Source organism: Lynx canadensis, chromosome A3 (genome assembly GCF_007474595.2).
Source record: "Lynx canadensis isolate LIC74 chromosome A3, mLynCan4.pri.v2, whole genome shotgun sequence".
NCBI classification, from domain to species: Eukaryota; Metazoa; Chordata; class Mammalia; order Carnivora; family Felidae; genus Lynx; species Lynx canadensis.
In genome coordinates this window covers 34609699-34627688 of record NC_044305.1, presented here as the reverse complement: position 1 = coordinate 34627688, position 17990 = coordinate 34609699, and the positions used below count along the sequence as shown (strand labels likewise).

The following is a 17990-nucleotide window of genomic DNA, read 5'->3' as shown; positions in this document are numbered from 1 at the left end:
GCATCTACAACTAGTAGTCTAAGTTTTTAAAGATTAATAACAGTTTGACTGAAGAAATGTAATCCCTGTCTCTTTCTCTCTGTGTCTCTCAAAAATAAGTAAACACTAAAAAAAAAAAAAAAATTTTTTTTTTTTAAATGAAAGGGGTGCCTGGGTGGCTCAGTCGGTTAAGCATCTGACTTTGGCTCAGGTCATGATCTCACCATTTGTGAGTTCAAGCCCCGCGTCAAGCTCTGTGCTGACAGCTCAGAGCCTGGAGCCTGCTTCGGATTCTGTGTCTCCCTTTCTCTCTGCCCCTCCCCCACTCATGCTCTCTTTCTCTGTCTCTCAAAAATAAATGTTAAAAAAAAAATTCAAGAAATGTAATCCACAGCACACAAAGCTGTTTCAGTAACACACACAACCCATAGCACAGAGAAGCAGCAAGTGCTTACCAACTCACCAGACTTCAGACATCGTGAGGACTCTTATTTTTCTCATGCTCTCAGTGCCGAGTCTGGAGGCTCCACACACGAGGTTCTTGAGTAAGGTGACAGTTGAAACTGAAACCACCAGGATACCACAACAGCCTTTGGAGAAAGGACGAGTGCTACCTCCATGCTTTTCTCTAACAATAAATCACCCTTTAGGGGAACTTGATTTCACTCTTCCTCTGACTCAGCCTTTCATTGCCTATACACACAAAGGTCAGATTCATTCATTCATTCACCTGTTCATCCACTCAGCAAATATGTACCGATTTCTTCTTAGGTCAGGCATTTTCTTAGCCCTCCACCATCCCACATGGCAGCTAGCAGCCACATGTGGCTAGCGAGCACTTGAAATGTGGGTACTCCAAACTGACATGTGTTTACGTGTCAATTACACACCAAATTTTCAAGGCTTAATCTGAAAAAAAAAGGAACATAAAATATCTCATAATTTTTATGTTGATTACATGTGGAAATACTATTTTAGATAAGCTGAGTTAAAAAGCCTTATTAATATTAATTTGACCTTTCTCATTCTGCCTTTTTAAAAAAAAATTTTTAACATCTATTCATTTTTGAGAAACAGAGTGTGAGTGGGGGAGGGGCAGAGAGAGAGGGAGACAGAATCTGAAGCAGGCTCCAGGCTCCAAGCTGTCGCCACAGAGCCCAATGCGGGGCTTGAACTCATGAACCATGAGATCATGACCTGAGCCAAAGTCGGACACCCAACCAACTGAGCCCCCAGGCGCCCCTCATCCTGCCTTTTTAAAAATGTATTTATTTATTTAGAGAGAGAGAGAGGGACAGAGAGATATTCATTCTGCTTTTCAATATGCTACTAGAAAATTTAGTATATGATGATGACCAAGACTTGAGACAAAGCCTTGTTTTCAAGGACCTGACATTTTCGTAGAAGCCATTCATGGTAAACAAAGAAATAAATAGTAAGCAATATTACGTAATTTCAGATAATAAATAGTGCATGATGAAAATAAGGCAGGGTAAGAGGACAGAGTGACCAAGACAGGATATCTTAGGTAGGGGGTAGGGTGGCCTTGGAAGTCTTCCCTGGGGAGGTGAAATGTGAACAGGAAACATGAATGATAAGAAGATCATATAAAGATCTGGGGAGGGATGTAGGCAGGGGGAGCTGCACGTGCAAAGGGCCTGAGGTGAAATGAAGTCTGCAAGTTTGAACAACAGCAAGAAGGCCAGTGTGGCTGGGGCACAGCAGGAACAGTGGTGGAGGAGGTTAGCAGGCAGAAAGGAGCCAGGGTACAGAAGTACTGATGGAAAGCTTAAGCCCACTGAACCTATAAATTCCATGTAATTCAACTCAAAACTCCTTTAGGATATCTCATGGAACTTGACAAGCTATTTCTTTAAATTCATGTGTCAAGTAAAGGGGTGAAAAATAGCCAAGATTTTGACCGATGAAATGCCAAAAGTTACCATGAAGCTGTAGCCAGTGCTAAGACGAGGGTGAGGCGAGTGAGGAGCCTCCCTAAATTCGGTGTTCTGAGCACCTCTCCTGCTGTTCCCTAGTCTTAGCAATGTGGGACTGACCTAAGGATAGATGAAACAAAACTACTAAAGTAGAAGTGGGCAGCCAAAATGGTTCCAGCCAGGTAAAGTCTCAGAATACACAGCTTTGTGTGTAGGTGTGTGTGTGTGTGTGTATACCTATACATAGAAAGATTCTAATTATACATACATATATATATATACACACACACACAATGCATGTGTGTGTATATGTGTGTATGCAACGTATATGCACGTATGTGTGTGAATATATGTGTGTGCATGCATGTCGCGTACATGTATGTGTACACACACGTGTGTGTAGATGTGTGCATGTGTGTAAATGTGTGTATATACACACATATAAAGGACACATACATGAAGCGAGAATACAAAATATAAATGGAAAAGAAAAATAGCACCCTCAGGAGAAGAGCTACGTCTTGAGAGTGAGAGAAACAGAGTATAGTGAGGGGATTAGGCCACTAATATACTCAGTTTTTAATAGGAGTATATTTAATGAGTTCATTTAATAAACTCACAATTTCATAGATTTGAAGCCATACATAAATACACATACATACAAGTGGAACACAACATCAGAAATGCTAATTTTATAAGTGAAGAATGAGACAAAATTGTTTATATATTATCTTTTTTAACTATAAATATATGTGGTCAATACGGCAGACTGAAAATGCCCAAAAATGATACTGGTTATTATGTTCCGACCTCCTGTTCCATTACTTCTAAAGTGGTCTTTAATATTTAGTAAAGAAAGCATAGTATAAACCAGAAAAAGACTGAATTTAAAGCCTACAATTATACTTACAATGTGTCATTTAGAATAAATTTTATCAATACTGAACAGCACCGTGTTGCCTAGAAGTATTCACTAGGATTAAAGAGAATCCAGCCTGTCAATAAATCACATAACTGAATAAATTCATGTTAACTGTACCAAATTTACATTTTAATTATACTATAAGAAATTGTTTAAGTCTCCTATTATTCATAGAGCCCTGCAGTGTGGAGGCATGGTTATTACTAAAGCAGACAGAGTTTGAGGAGAGTCGTATATGTATTATACCTGGAAATATCTTATTTACCTCAATTTAAAAATTGTTCATATTTCACTTTAATTTCTTTGAGAACCATCGGCACTCCTGTGGTTTCAAATGATTACTTGGGGACTCAAAAATGGCTAAGATGAGATATATGGAAATTTTAAAACAGTATGTAGATTCATTGTCTTAGAAAAGGAACTAAGCCTTGGAATAAGGTTCACTACTTAAAATAAGGAAGTAACTGGAGGAGAAAAATAGAAAAAGTCCTTGACCTTTGGTCAAGCAAAACAGGTCAACAAAGGATACTATGTGCACAACAACTGCCTCAGAGACAGGAGAGTAAGGAAGGGAGACCTGGCAGCCAGGTACTGTGTGAAGTTCAGCCCCAGCATGGACTCCTGCGGGTCAGCAACTTCCAAAGGCTGGTGTCACGGCTCCCCTTTTCCAGGCAGCAGAACTCAGTAAGCACAGGCCCTTAAATGTAAGGCTGGTCAATGCCCTAAGAAAGAAGGTTGTCCTTGTACAGCAGTGTGCTTGGAGGGGAAGAACTGTCATTCCTCAGGCATCTCAGAAGCTGTGTTAATTCTCCCCGGGTGCCACACAAGGGTTCCAGAAGGCTGCCTTTAATTGGGGAAGCAGGCGGTTAAAACAAACTGGGAGGATTCCAGGTGACATAAGGCAAAGTACCCCACCGCAGTGAGGCCTTCACTAGCCAGGGCTGTGAAAATCTCACTGGCCACTGCTCTAAGCTGCTTCTCCCTGTGATGCACAAACAGAACTTGATATTCTTCCTCCTCTAACCAATCTTGAATTATCATCGCTCAATTCCTTGCCGAATAGAAGGAGAAGGGGGAAGGCTCAGAGCTGGAAAGGAGCTTCAATTTTGGTATTTCGCACTTAACTCTTAGTGTAATGAATGAGCTGAGGCGAACTATCGCTACCCTCTCGACATGCTCAATACTCATTCTCACCTCTAATCCTCTCCTCTCATCCTCCTCTCCTCTCACTTCTAATCACCTTTTCTAACTTCTCCTTCAAATGCTCCACATATCGGCCACTGCCTAGCTCAAAGCCCAGCCATAGTTACCCTCTTTATTCTCCGCTCCTTGCATCTGCAATACCCCTCTGAACACCTTTTTCAGCATGGTCCTGTGTCGAGCCCAAATGATCTTGCTAGAAATGTGCGCCTCCAACAGGACTGTGTCCCTCCAGATCAGACATCACCTCTTCAGAAGTCACGCTGTGAGTTTGATTCAGGTCCTGCCCTTTCTATCCTGCCGCATGCCACACAATGCTGGGTATATCTGCCGGACCAAGTTTGTTTGCTGTTCTATTAACAGGAACACAGTACAACTAGAATTTCCCATTAATACAATATAGGTAATGACCCAGGGACACTGAATCAAATGTTCAGAAACAAATGGAAGCTTAATTATGTTTGGAATTATTATAGCAACTTGGTGTATTAGCTCATTTAGCAATTTAGTAACTTGAGTTATTAGAAAACAAAATGTATGTTAATGATTTTGGTTATTAGTGAACTAATAATCCACAAAAGGGAAGTGTCTCTAGTAATACGTGACCTTCCTCCAATATACCCATCCCCTGTATTTCCCGACCAAGATAAAGCTGTGTATTTGAATGTCCCACCTATAACATTATGTGAAAAAAATAATAAAATTATACACTTTACCCGGAAGACAGAAAGCAACCTTAGAATGGAGACTACATCCTGCCTGCACAACCAGAACGCAAAGTTCCATTTCCCAGCTGCCATGAGGTCCTCAAAGAATGTTCTCTTGGGGGGCTGCCAGCGTTTTGTGTTGCTATCTGAGGAAACATTTTGGGAGGTGCCCATGAGCTAAAGCAGCAGAGGACTGCAACTCTGAAACATTTCAGGCATTTTAATTTTTATTACAATTTAAACTATGTGAGCACAGCCCTCAGAAAAAAGAAGACTTGATTATCAAACTTTCCCCCCCCCCTTTAACGAATCCATTAGTTTTTCCTCTAAGTATAAGCCTTTGGACCACTGGATAATAGCTTGACGCTCACATAAATCATGTTCAAGGCACATGGGACCACCAAGGCCTGCCCCTGACAACACTGTATTTCAAACCTTACAATGTCTCACATTAACTGCTTTAGGGAACTGGAAGGAAGTTTTTCAGTAGTCAATTTCTCCGGCAAGGCTTGTCTTGGTGGGAAGGAGAAAACCTTATCCTGAGCATGTTGAGAAGCTGAATTTAAAAAAAAAAAAAAAAAAGGGAGGAGGAAATCGTTATAATTATGGTGAGAGCTTTTGCATACAAATTCAGTTTTCCTTGGGGAAATTTGCATACTCTCTATAAGGAGTCCCCATGCCAAAAGTACACATTATGCTTTTCAGCTCCAGTCTTTAAAAGCGATGCACTTGCCCAGGAATTGCATAGGGGAACAGTCCATGAATGTGTTCCAGGGCTGGCCCAGATACACTGTTTCTAAAAGAAAGGGCTTCACAACGTAATTTATAATATTTAAACGGTGCACTGTCTATGGTGAACGAACTGATGGTTATCAATCAGACTGAATAAAGAGTAAGGCATCTGTGTCAACAGGTCTCCAAAACTTAACTAAACTCTTGTTCATAAGATAAACACGTCTTGACAGAGAAACATGTTTCTCCTTAGAGTCTTAAATTTCCAACTAGACAATAAAAAACAGTCATAAGGACTCAGCTCAGGTTCAAGGATATTTTTGTGATAAAGGAAACAAGAAATAGCTGCAGGGAACCTCCAGAATGAAGACCCACTTTTCATTTGATCTAAATTCTAGACAAATACATGTCTGCCTTTAATTGTAGAAAAATACTTTAGATAATCAACCATGAAAGAAGGGTACTAGTAACACTCCCCATTAGCAGGCTTTAAGAAACACTAAATGTACATTTCTACTTCATCGTGGAAAAAGTACTTTGGGAAGGCAATAAATATTCTAGATCAACGTAATCATTATTGTACGGAAGAAAATCTATTATGTGGGAGTTACTTGGAGCAGGCTATTCTTCTCCAAGAGGCTATTTTTGCAATAACAATAAATAAAACACTCTATTCCTAAATGAATTGCCCACCAACAGGAGAAAATGAGCCCTTTGCATTAGAGGCAGCCTATTTTTGTCAGGTCTTTCCAAAGCTAACAGTTAGCAGTGACTTTGGGGACTGTGAATCCACAAGCTTCAACAGCAGTTGACCAAAATTAAAGGTTTATGGGAACAGGTGGGCAAAAGGCGGAAACGAGTATAAACATTTTACACCTCAGAATCATCCAAGATGATCACCAAGGGTTGAAATCATCTGTCACCTGGCTCGGGCACCAGCTTTATACACAGAACTTTTATAAATGGAACACTGTGCAAAATAACAGAGAAAGGAATTTTTAGAACAATCTTTTGTAAAGTGCAAAAACATTCATAATATGTTAAGTGGAAAAAGCAGGTTGCAAAAGCATGAGAACTCAATCTTATAAAACAAACAAAAACAAAGCTCAGTCTGCACTGCTGTCTATAGGACAACTCCAGCACCATGTTTGTAGGTGCGCTATATGTCCAGGGGTATACCAGATGTTCATTCCAGGTAGACGGGAGTCCTGAGGAGATCTAACTCTGAGGAGGGCGTCTGTGACAAAGCTGAGTCTAACAATATTCAACCTGGCATTCACCCAATGTATGTGACCATGGAAATGTTTTATTTCCCACCCAGAAAACCCATTAATGTTCTTAACCAGCTCCAGGTGGAAACAGTGTGTTAAACTAAAAACTTAAAGAACACAGGTAGATGTGGGGGCACCTGGCTGGCTCAGTCAGAAGAGCATGTGACTCTTGATCTTGGGATCATAAATTCGAGCCCCGTGTGGGGTATAGAGACTGCTTAAATAAATGAAACTTAAAAAAAAAGAATATGGATAGATGTAAAGAGAATGACAGTAAAATACTAACAGTGGGGATCTATGGGTTGCAGAATTTCAGATTATAATAATTTTCCAAATTTTCTGTAACAACATCTACAACTTCCATCACTTGAAAATAAAATGTAGTTTTAGGACAATTAAAGTGCCACACTGTTCAACTTTCTTTATTTTAAACTATTCAATGGGCACCTGGGTAGCTCAGTCGGTTAAGCATCCAACTCTTGGTTTCAGCTCAGATCATGATCTCACAGTTCATGGGTTCGAACCCCACATCTGGCTCTGCGCTGACAGTGCGGTTTCTCTCTCTCTCCCTCTCTCTCTACCCCTTCCCCACTTGTGTGCACTCTCTCACTCACTCTCTCAAAATAAATAAACTTTTTTTTTTTTGGGGGCGCCTGGGTGGCGCAGTCGGTTAAGCGTCCGACTTCAGCCAGGTCACGATCTCGCGGTCCGTGAGTCCGTGAGTTCGAGCCCCGCGTCGGGCTCTGTGCTGACAGCTCAGAGCCTGGAGCCTGCTTCAGATTCTGTGTCTCCCTCTCTCTCTGCCCCTCCCCTGTTCATGCTCTGTCTCTCTCTGTCCCAAAAATAAATAAACGTTGAAAAAAAAAAATTTTTTTTAAATAAATAAACTTTTTTAAAAATTAAAAGAAAAACTACTCATTGATAAAAAGTACATTTGGTACTTCAAATGTCAATATGCTGATGTGGAGGAAAGTAGAAAGATCTGGCAATCTGTGGATTGCCACGTGTAGACCAGCTATAAAAGAAATGCGGTCAGCTTAAATACCGTTCTCAGATTTCGGGTGTCCTATGAAAATAAATGAAGCAAGGAGTCCAGCCCTGGCAAAAGATGAAGGAGAACCTCTGCCTCTCTAATTTCCTGTTTATTTTCTCAGATGCCAGCCATTACATGCAAGCTCTGCAAGAAATGTCAAATGTGTAGAGATAATCTAAACACTGTTCAGTCTCTTTATTTTCCCCCACAAAAGGCAGTGTAAATAGAAGAGAAATCATAGCTTGAGAGATATTTCTATGTATCTGAGACCATAAAGCTCATATGAATGAAAAGATATTTAAATCCTTTGTTTTAAAGATCCCAAGTTTTGGGACACCCAGCTGGCTCAGTTGGAAGAGTATGCGACTCTAAATCTTGCAGTTTTGAGTGTGAGCCCCACACTGGGTGTAGAGATTACTTAAAATAAATAAATAAATAAATAAATAAATAAATAAATAAATAAATAACTTAATTTTTTTTAAAAAATCCAAATTTTGTTGAAATAAATGCTAATCAGTATAAATTTTTTCAATCAAATATATATTTTCCATATTTTCAATTGTAATTTTTATTGCAAATTTAAAAAATACAATTCCAAACAAAATAGTTGAAAGACCATATATTAGCCTTGACAGTGCCTTCACTTTCTATGTGGGTTTCAGAATGTTCTAGAAATTAACACACCACGACAAGAGTTGAATTCTGGTGAGTAACATATCCGTTCATTAATAATAGAAACACTGCTAAGCTCCTCTGTTGAAATTTGTCCATAAATGTGAACAATGGATGCCCACAATCTAAAACCTGGAAGAAAGCAGTGAACCTGCCCCTCCCCACCCATCATGGAGACCACTGAGGGTCACTGCTAGCTAGGGTAACATCAATCCCCTGACAGTTTCCAGTAGACTAAGGTTTTGGAGGCATTAACTGAAAACTCCCTGAGTCAATTAAGACAGTGACTGGTATCTCGGCCCTGAGGAACAAGGAGATCATACTTATGTGAGAATGAACTCACTCCATCTGTGCCTGGTACACACATCTTTCCCTTTGCTCTATCAGGCTTACACTTTAACTTGTTCTGCCTGTTTTTGAAATAACTCTTGGCTGATGCTGGGGGAAAAAACTCCTGTTATTTTACCTGAACACAGCTTTCATAATTTGATAAGCACTGGAATATGTGTATTGTGTGTGGTTTGGGGGGGGGGGGGGGGGGGGCAGGGGGAGGAGGAGTTCAAAATGTCTATTAAATCAAGCAGCAATCATTTTAGCCCACTGCAAAAAAAAAAAAAAAAAAAAATCATTTTATTTCCCAAACTTGTGCATTCAGACTCCACATGAATTCCCCACAAGTGGAAATCTTGAGATTTCCTTTCTAAATAGGGCAACTACTAAAATTATATTTTAATGTTTTAATATTTATATCAATATTCTCTAGAGCAAGTTACCAAAAATGTGATAGCTTTTTATCAAATCAACGCCTAGAGAAGATACTCTGGCACAACTACTGTCACTCATTTAGGGGTGGCATCTTATGCACACTCATGGTAATAGGGCCTCGGAGACACAGGTCCACAGGTCCTTTGCCTTGAAGGGGATCACGGTATATCGTTTTAAGGGTCAAGAAAATGATTCATCCCTAAAGAATGTATATACATTTTCAAGTCTATTCAGGCTAAAGCTGGTGTTAAAAGCAGCTACTACGAGTCTGGTATTTTATTCCTGGAGACTCAACAAACTGTATCTGCTTCGAGCACTCCCGATCCTCTCAGGTTTTCCGGGTTTTTGCTATTCTCTTTCTTTCACTCAATTGACTTCACTTTCTCACTGGGCTTTTCCCCACGGATGTTCCCTGCTAAAGCGTCATCCAAGATTGGGCAGCTGCATCTGCATCAACCAGCTTTATAATTAATTTAAACTATCTGACAGGACACGGAAAAACTGTCTTTCAGTAATTTTAGTTTCTTTTTCTTGCTTTCCTTTTTTGGCTGCTATATTCCATTTTAATGGCAGGGTAGATGTCTGACATTCCTGACAAAGAAATGAGAAGACACTGTTCCCTTTCAATTCTTAAAATGACAATAATTAGTATCTTCATCCTCATCATCTCCCTGCTTCACAATTCACACACCACTAAGGAATCCAAGCCTGCATATCCCATTGGTCAGACTTTCCTCTGAGCTCTCTGTTCGCTCAAATCTCAGTCTCCTCTTTGATAGCCCTCTGTTTACTCCTCTTGCCTTGCAACACTTGTCAGCTGGCTTCCAAGATACCCCCACGTCCTTGCCTTTCCTCCAACTTCCTTGGCTCTCTGATTGCTAATATTGATTCCTCCTCGTGTCTCTGCCCTTTAGGGTAAATGGCCTTGGGCTCAGCCCTCAGACCTCTCAGCTTTCCACAAGCATTCGCGTCTTTAGTGACCTCACCCAGACTCACACCTCCCACGTATACACACCTTCAGCCCAGGCCTCTCCCTGAATTCCAGACCCTAACATCCAACTGTCTGCAGGACATCTTCATTTGGATGTCTAACGAAAGTCTCAAATCTAACACACCCCAAACCAACTCCTGATCGTCCCCATTTTCAAACCCCTGGTGATGCGGTCTTCCCCCTTCTAGTAAACAGCAACTCCACCCTCCCATGTGCCCAGGCCCCAAACCTTAGAAATACCCTTACCACCTCTCCCTTTCTCATAACCTATGTGGAATCCCTGAGCAGATCCATCCGACTGAATGACCCTCCCTCCAAAATGGATCAAAGTCTGACCTCTTCGAACCATTTCTGCCCTTCGCACCTTTGTCCAAATTAGTATCATCCATGTCCTTCCTGCCTGTCACAATAACCTGCTACCTGATTTTCCTCCTTCTGGACTTGCCCCCTTACACTCTATTCTCAATTCAGCAAAGTGAGTGCTTGAAAATAGAAGCAACATCATGCCACTCCTGGGTTCAAATCTCTCCAGTGGCTCCCAATTTCACTCAGAGTGGGAGCCAAAGTGTTCACAGAGGTCGTTGACAGTCTCCCCCACTGCTTCTGCACTGGAGTCCCCACACCCCAGCTCAATCCAGTCACAGCTCCCCCCCCACTCTTCCTCATGTACAGGAGGCCCATTTCCCCCTTAGTCCCAGGGGCCCCTCTGCTCTTGCTCATGTATGTGAAACCCACTTCCTCCTTAGTCCCAGCACCTCCCCTCTTCCTCAGGTACACACGAGGCCCACTTCTGCCTTAGTCCCAGGAACCCCCCCTGCTCTTCCTCACGTACATGAGTAACAGGAGCCTGTTACTTCCGCCTTAGTCCTAGGCCTTCCCTCCATTTCTTCCTCATGTACACGAGACCCACTTCCTCCTTAGTCCCAGGACTGCCCTCCCATTTGTTCCTCATGTACATGAGACCCACTTCCTCCTTAGTCCCAGCACCTCCCCCCCCTTCCTCAGGTACACACGAGGCCCACTTCTGCCTTAGCCCGAGGGCCTCCCCTCCTGCTCTTCCTCATGTACACGAAGCTCACTTCCACCTTAGTCCCAGGAACCCCCCCTGCTCTTCCTCACGTACACGACTAACAGGAGCCTGTTACTTCCACCTTAGTCCCGGGCCTTCTCATTTCTTCCTCATGTACATGAGGCCCGCTTCCTCCTTTGTCCCAGGGGCCCCCCTGCTCCTCCTCACATAGACAAAGCCCACTTCTGCCTTAGTCACAGGCCCCTGCCCCCCTATTCTTCCTCACATACAATAGGCCCACTTCCTCCTTAGTCCCACCCATCCTGCTCTTCCTCATGTACAGGAGGCTCACTTCCGCCTTAGTCCCAGGAACCTCCCCTGCTCTTCCTCACATACAGGAGGCCCACTTGCGCCTTAGTCCCAGGGCCCCAACTGCTCTTTCTCCCTCTCTCTCTGCCTCTCTCTCTCTCTCTCTCTCTCTCTCTCTCTCTCTCTCTCTCACACACACACACACACACACACACACACACACACACAAGGCCCACTTCTGCCTTAGTCACAGGGGCCTCCCTGCTCTTCCTCATGTATGTGAGGCTCACTTTTGCCTTAGGGTGTTAGCATTTGCCATCCCCATCCCCAACAGCCGGGGATCTCTTCCTGAAGACAGTCGCATGTCCCTATCTTAGCAGCTCAGGGTCTTGACTCAAAGACCACCTTCTCAGGGAGGCATTCTCTGTCCATCCTTCCTAAGACTACAGCACCTATATGCTCCTTATTCCCTTTTCACTGCTTGATCTTTCTCCGAACGATGATCGCTAACTACATACTGTAATTTTGTTAGTTTATTGTCCTGTCTTCCTTACCAGAATGTAAGCATCAAACTGAGTTTTTACTTCCTTTTATCCACTTGTGAAGCTCCAGCTCCTAGAACAGTGCCATTCCTGAGGTAGGGATGCAATCAATAATTGTTAAATGAGTGGAAAAATTGCTCCTCTATAACCTATTATTTTTTTATTTACAAAAGGTCATGATCATCTTTCCATATAAATAAATACACATCTAATGCAAAGGGCTAGGAACAAATTTGGTCATGAGTGGGTAATAGTTGAAGCTGGATAATGGTTGTATGGGGATTCTTTTTTTTTTTTTTTTTTTTTAGTGTTTTATTTATTTTTGAGAGAGAGAGAGTACAAGCAGGGGAGGGGCAGAGAGACAGGGAGACACAGAATCTGAAGCAAGCTCCAAAATCTGAGCTGTCCTCACAGAGCCTGACAAGAGGCCTGAACTCCCGAACCATGAAATCATGACCTAAGCCAAAGTCGGATGCTTAACCAACTGAGTCACCAAGGTGCCCCTGTATGGGGATTCTTTATACTATTCTTCCTACATATATCTGAACTTCCTACAATAAAAAAGCTTAATACACAACATTTGCTTAATTATTTATAATGACTATACGGTATTCCACAGTCTTGATTATACAGTGATTAGGTAACCACTACTAATACTGAAAAATATTTGTGTTCCACCTTTCTTTATGTAACAGGAAGTGATAGAAAAATCTTACACAACTATCTAATTATAACATTATAATAAATTTCTAGAAACAGAACAGTTTGCACACTTAAAATATTATACATAATGCCAATCTTCCCTTCAGAAATTCTGAACCAAAATATGCTCCCATTAGAACAAGAAAGCAGCACTTCTCAAAGCATGGTCCACAAAATGGTACCAGACTGCAAACAGTTCTGGCCCACCAGGTAGGTTCGGAAATTGAGAGTAAACACTTAGAAACTTATATAGGTATTTGACAGAATAATTTTACTTCTGATAAACATTTTATATCTGGAAATATATTTGAGAGTTTATTTTGTAAACTTTTCATTTTCTTTTTTTGACTATTTATTTTTAATGTATTTTACAAATATATCAGCCAAAAACAGAGTGGAAGCATATGGTCCCTCACCTCAGTTTGAGAAAAACTAAATTATAGTACTTGCTTCCCCACACCATTACCAATTGCAGACATATTTTCTTTGTTTTTTTTTTTTTTTCATCATTTTGGTCACAGAGATATGCCAGTGTTGACTTAATCTGCACTTTTGATAGCGAGCAGGTTTGCACACCTTTTCATGCTTGCTGGTCCTATACCCATTATTTGACGAATTACCCGCTTTTTGTTTTGTTTTGTTGTTTTAGAGAGAGAGAAAGAGTGCACGATTGGGAGAGTGGTTAGGGAGTTGGAGAGAATCTTAGGCAGACTCCACCTTTAGCATGTGGGGCTTGATCCCACAACCCTGGAATCATGACCTGGGCTGAAATCAAGAGTTAGATGCTCAACCAACTGAGTCACCCAGGTGCCCCTATGAATTACCTGTTTATATTTTTCCCCACAGTTCTATTAAGATGTTCATCTTTTTTTTTAATGTTTATTTTTGAGAGAGAGAGACAGAGTGTGAGCAGGAGAGGGGCAGAGAGAGAGGAAGACACAGAATCTGAAGCAGGGTCCAGGCTCTGAGTGGTCAGCACAGAGCCCGACATGGGGCTCAAACCCATGAACTGTGAGATCATGATCTGAGCTGAAGTCAGACACTCAACCGACTGAGCCACCCCACCCAGGCACCCCAAGACGTTCATCTTACTGATGAAATTGTAAGAGCTTATGGTAAGAGCACTTTGTATATTAGGGATATCAGCCTTTTGTTGATTCTGTGTTATGCAAACAAGTTTCATGGTTTAGATGGTTTTCCACTACACTAAAATATTAAAGACTTAAAATGTGTATATAGTTTCTTTTTTTGAAACTTTCCTTCATATTTTCTACTTACAGATGCCCTTCCCACCATAAGATTGTAAAAATATCGACTCATATATTATGCACATCCATTTATATCTTACCTTTTACATTTAGAATTTCTTTCCTCTAGAATTATTTTCAAATGAGTTGTCTGGGAGGGACTCTGTTTCATTTTCCCAGATGACTAGGTAGGTGTCCCAACACCTTTTGCTGAATAATTTATCTTTTTCCTTCCAATCTGAAATGCCAACCCTATTACTTACTAAGTTACCATATATACTTACCTATAGACTCTCTCTATTTTATTCATTGACATATTCTTGTGCCAATACTTCTGTTCAATCATTACTGACTTATATTATTCTTTAATATTTGAGATGGCAAGTACCCTATTTAATATTTCTTATAATTCTGGGAGAGTTTTATAGGTTCATTCTTCCAGATCGTATTCAGAATCATTTTGGCAGGTTCCCCAGTTTTGATAGGGATTGATTGCATCATGTTTGTGCTTTAATTAAGCAAAATTGATATTTTTATATTGTTGTACTGAAACTTACTTTCCAAGAACAAACTATCCTTCTCCACTTATTTGAAACTGATTTTATGTCCTACAATTGACTTTTCTACCTCTCTTCACTTAGTCCCTCAGATGTCTAGGTAAGTTGCTCCCAACTTCTATACCATGACACTGTAATTGTAAGTGGAATCTTTTCTTCAAAAATCTTTTCTAACATTCATGTCATAATTAACTCAACAATCTATTTTTTACTTATTTTGTAGCGAATCAGCAACCTTAATCAACAATCATAGTGCTTTTAGCAGATTTTCATGTAAGTCTAAACATGGTCTGTTAATTCCATTCATACTTTCAATCCATTCATTTAAAAAAGAAAAGCAAGCAGTTACTTACATCTCAAAATACTGGTACAACTGAAAATTAATATATAAAAACATGAAGCTCCTCTGAGGTACATAAAATCTACTAGTGTATATAAATTGCATAGGGGTGCCTGGGTGGCTCAGTTAGTTAGGTGTCCAACTCTGGCTCAGGTTGTGATCTCATGGTTCATGAGTTCAAACCCCATGTCAGGCTCTGTCCTGACAGCTCAGAGCCTGGAGACTGCTTCAGATTCTCTGTCTCCCTCTCTCTCTCTGTCCTTTGCCCGCTCACACCGTCTCTTTCTCTCTCTCTCAAAAATAAATATTAAAAAAAATTTTAATAAAACACATACACATGCATATATTCTTATATAAGATAGAAACTGAGAGGTCTCTAAAAGTTAAAATTTACTGTGGAAGAATGCAGAAAGACATATTGCAGAATAATGGAGAGCTTAAGGAAATCTTCGTGAGAAAGTAGCATTTATTTTAAGCACAGAATGTCAGGATGTGAAAAGATCAGAGGGATAATATTCTAGAAAGAGAAAAAAAAAAACCCCGTATGATCAAAGGCAAGAGGAGAAAAAAACCAGACAAAGTTTGGCTGGAGCACAGAGAATGCTAAAGGTTGATAAGTGGATCATTTTGAATATAAGATTAATTTGCTTCTTGTTTGGTAGAAAATGGTGAGCTATGGCACAAATAAAGCTATGCTTTAGGAAGAAGAATCTGGAGGCAGGATGCAAATACAGGGCAATTTGGAGCTGAGAAGAACTGAGGCAGAGAGTGTAACAGTTTTAAAACACAGGGGTCTATGTCCCCTCCCCTTGAACTTGGACTTTGTGACTGCTTGACTGATAAAATCCAGCAGAAGTGACACTGGACCTGTTCTCAGGCAAACCTTAAGAAACTGACACCTTTCTGAGGAACCTCGTGCACTGGTAGTGGGAATGCAAATTGGTGCAGTTACTCTAAAAAACAGTATGGAGGTTCCTCAGTTAAAAACAGAATTACCCTACAATCCAGCAATGGCACTACTAGGTATTTACCCAAAGAACACAGAAATAATAATTCAAAGGGATACATGCACCCCGATGTTTATAGCAGCATTACCTACAATAATATAGAAATAACCCAGGTGTCCATCAACTAATACATAGATAAGAAGTGGTGTGTGTATATATATATATATATATATACACACACACACACACACACACACACACACACACACAATGGAATATTACTGAGCCATAAAAAAAGAATGAAATCTTGCCACTTGCAATGATATGGATAGAGCTAGAGAGTATTATGCTAAGAGAAATAAGTCAGTCAGAGAAAGACAAATACCATAGGATTTCACTCATATGTGGAATTTAACAAACAAAACAAATGAGCAAAGAAAAAAACAAAACAAAACAAAACAAAACAAAACAGACAAACCAAGAAACAGACTCTTAACTATAGAAAGCAAGCTGATGGTTACCAAAGAGGAGGTGGGTGGGAGGATGGGTTACAGAAGTGATGAGGATGATAAGGATCAAGGCATGCACTTGAGATAAGCACCAGTGTTGTATGGAAGTGTTGAATCACTATATTGTACACCTGAAACTAATATTACACTGTATGTTAACTAATTAGAATTTAAATAAAAACTTAAAAAAAAGAAACTGACATTTTTCACATCCTATCTCTTGGGACACTCACACTTGCAACTTAGCCACCATGCTCTAAGGAAGCTCAAGCGGTCTGTGGAAAGCCTACCTGGAGATAATCTGAGGTTCCTGGTTCTTAGCTCCCAGGCTACAGCTAGCTCCACTTGCTAAGTATGTGAGTGAATCATCTCAGAAGTGGATCCTCCAGCACCTAGCAAAGACCCAGCATTTGCCACAAGGAGCAGAGACAAAACTTCTCTGCTGATCCCTGCCCTAATTGCAGATTCAAGGTTGCTGTCGTTTTAAGCACTTAGTTTAGGGTGGTTTGTTGCACAGCAATAGTAACTAGGATAGAGACCAATTTAGAGGTTCTCACAATAGTTGGGATCAATAGCATGAAGAACAACTTGAGCAGTTAACTGTGACAAGGGGGTAAGGGCTAGACACCAGTGCTACTTTGAAGACACAGTCAATAGGAAGATGGCAGCCTAAAATTAAATTTTAGCCCCTGAGTTATTTTTCTGATTAAGAATTAGCCAGGGGCAGGGGTTGGGGGGCGCCTGGGTGGCTCAGTTGGTTGGGTGTTCAACTTCAACTCGGGTCCTGATCTTGTGGTTCATGAGTTCGAGACCCACATAGGGCTCGCTGCTGTCAGTGCAGAACCCACTTCAGATCTTCTGTCCCCCTCTCTCTCTGACCCTCTCCCACTCACACTCTCTCTCTCCAAAATAAATAAACTTTTTTAAAAAAGAATTAACCAGGTAGGGGCACCTGAGTGACTCTGTCAGTTGATTTTGGCTCAGGTCATGATCCCAGGGTCATGGGTTCGAGCCCCACATTGGCTCTGCACTGAGCATTGAGCCTGCCTGGGATTCTGTATTCTCTCTTTCTGCCTCTCTCCCCTGCTTGCGCTCTCTAAAATAAAGTACAAAACAAAACAAACAAACAAAAAAACAAACAAACAAAACCTTTTTTTAAAAAGAATTAACTGGGTAAAAATACGTATTTACTAATAATTTAGAATTGCACATTGTAGTGAATTAGAATATGTGAAAGCCACAGTTAGCAATTTCTTCTCCCTACCCACCCCCACACTCTCCACTGGAAGAGTGTATTTTCCTGCCACACCAATATTGAGCTTAGCCATGCAATTTGCTATATCTATGGTATGTGAGCTTGACGTGATACTGGGTCAACTCCAAGGACAGGCCCTAAGAGACACTGCAAGTTTCTACTTGGTCTCTTTACACTTCTGCTATGGCAGAAGACCATGCGACATTCAAGTCTCAGGAGAAAGACACCAGGAGCAATCCTCAATCCAACCCACAGCTTGGAGCTGAGCCCAGTGGAGCCTAGCGTAGGTTATTCAAACCCCAGCCAACCTCCAAACACGCAGGCCAGAAATACTTATTGTAATAAACAACAGAATACAAGTGAT

The 17990-nt window shown here is 40.9% G+C and overlaps 1 protein-coding gene across 1 annotated transcript in view; it reads right to left on the bottom strand.

The window, feature by feature from the left end:
- The window catches only part of PLCB4 (phospholipase C beta 4), a 424450-nt gene that overhangs the window by 368425 nt on the left and 38035 nt on the right, over window positions 1-17990 (bottom strand). The window lies entirely within an intron of this gene.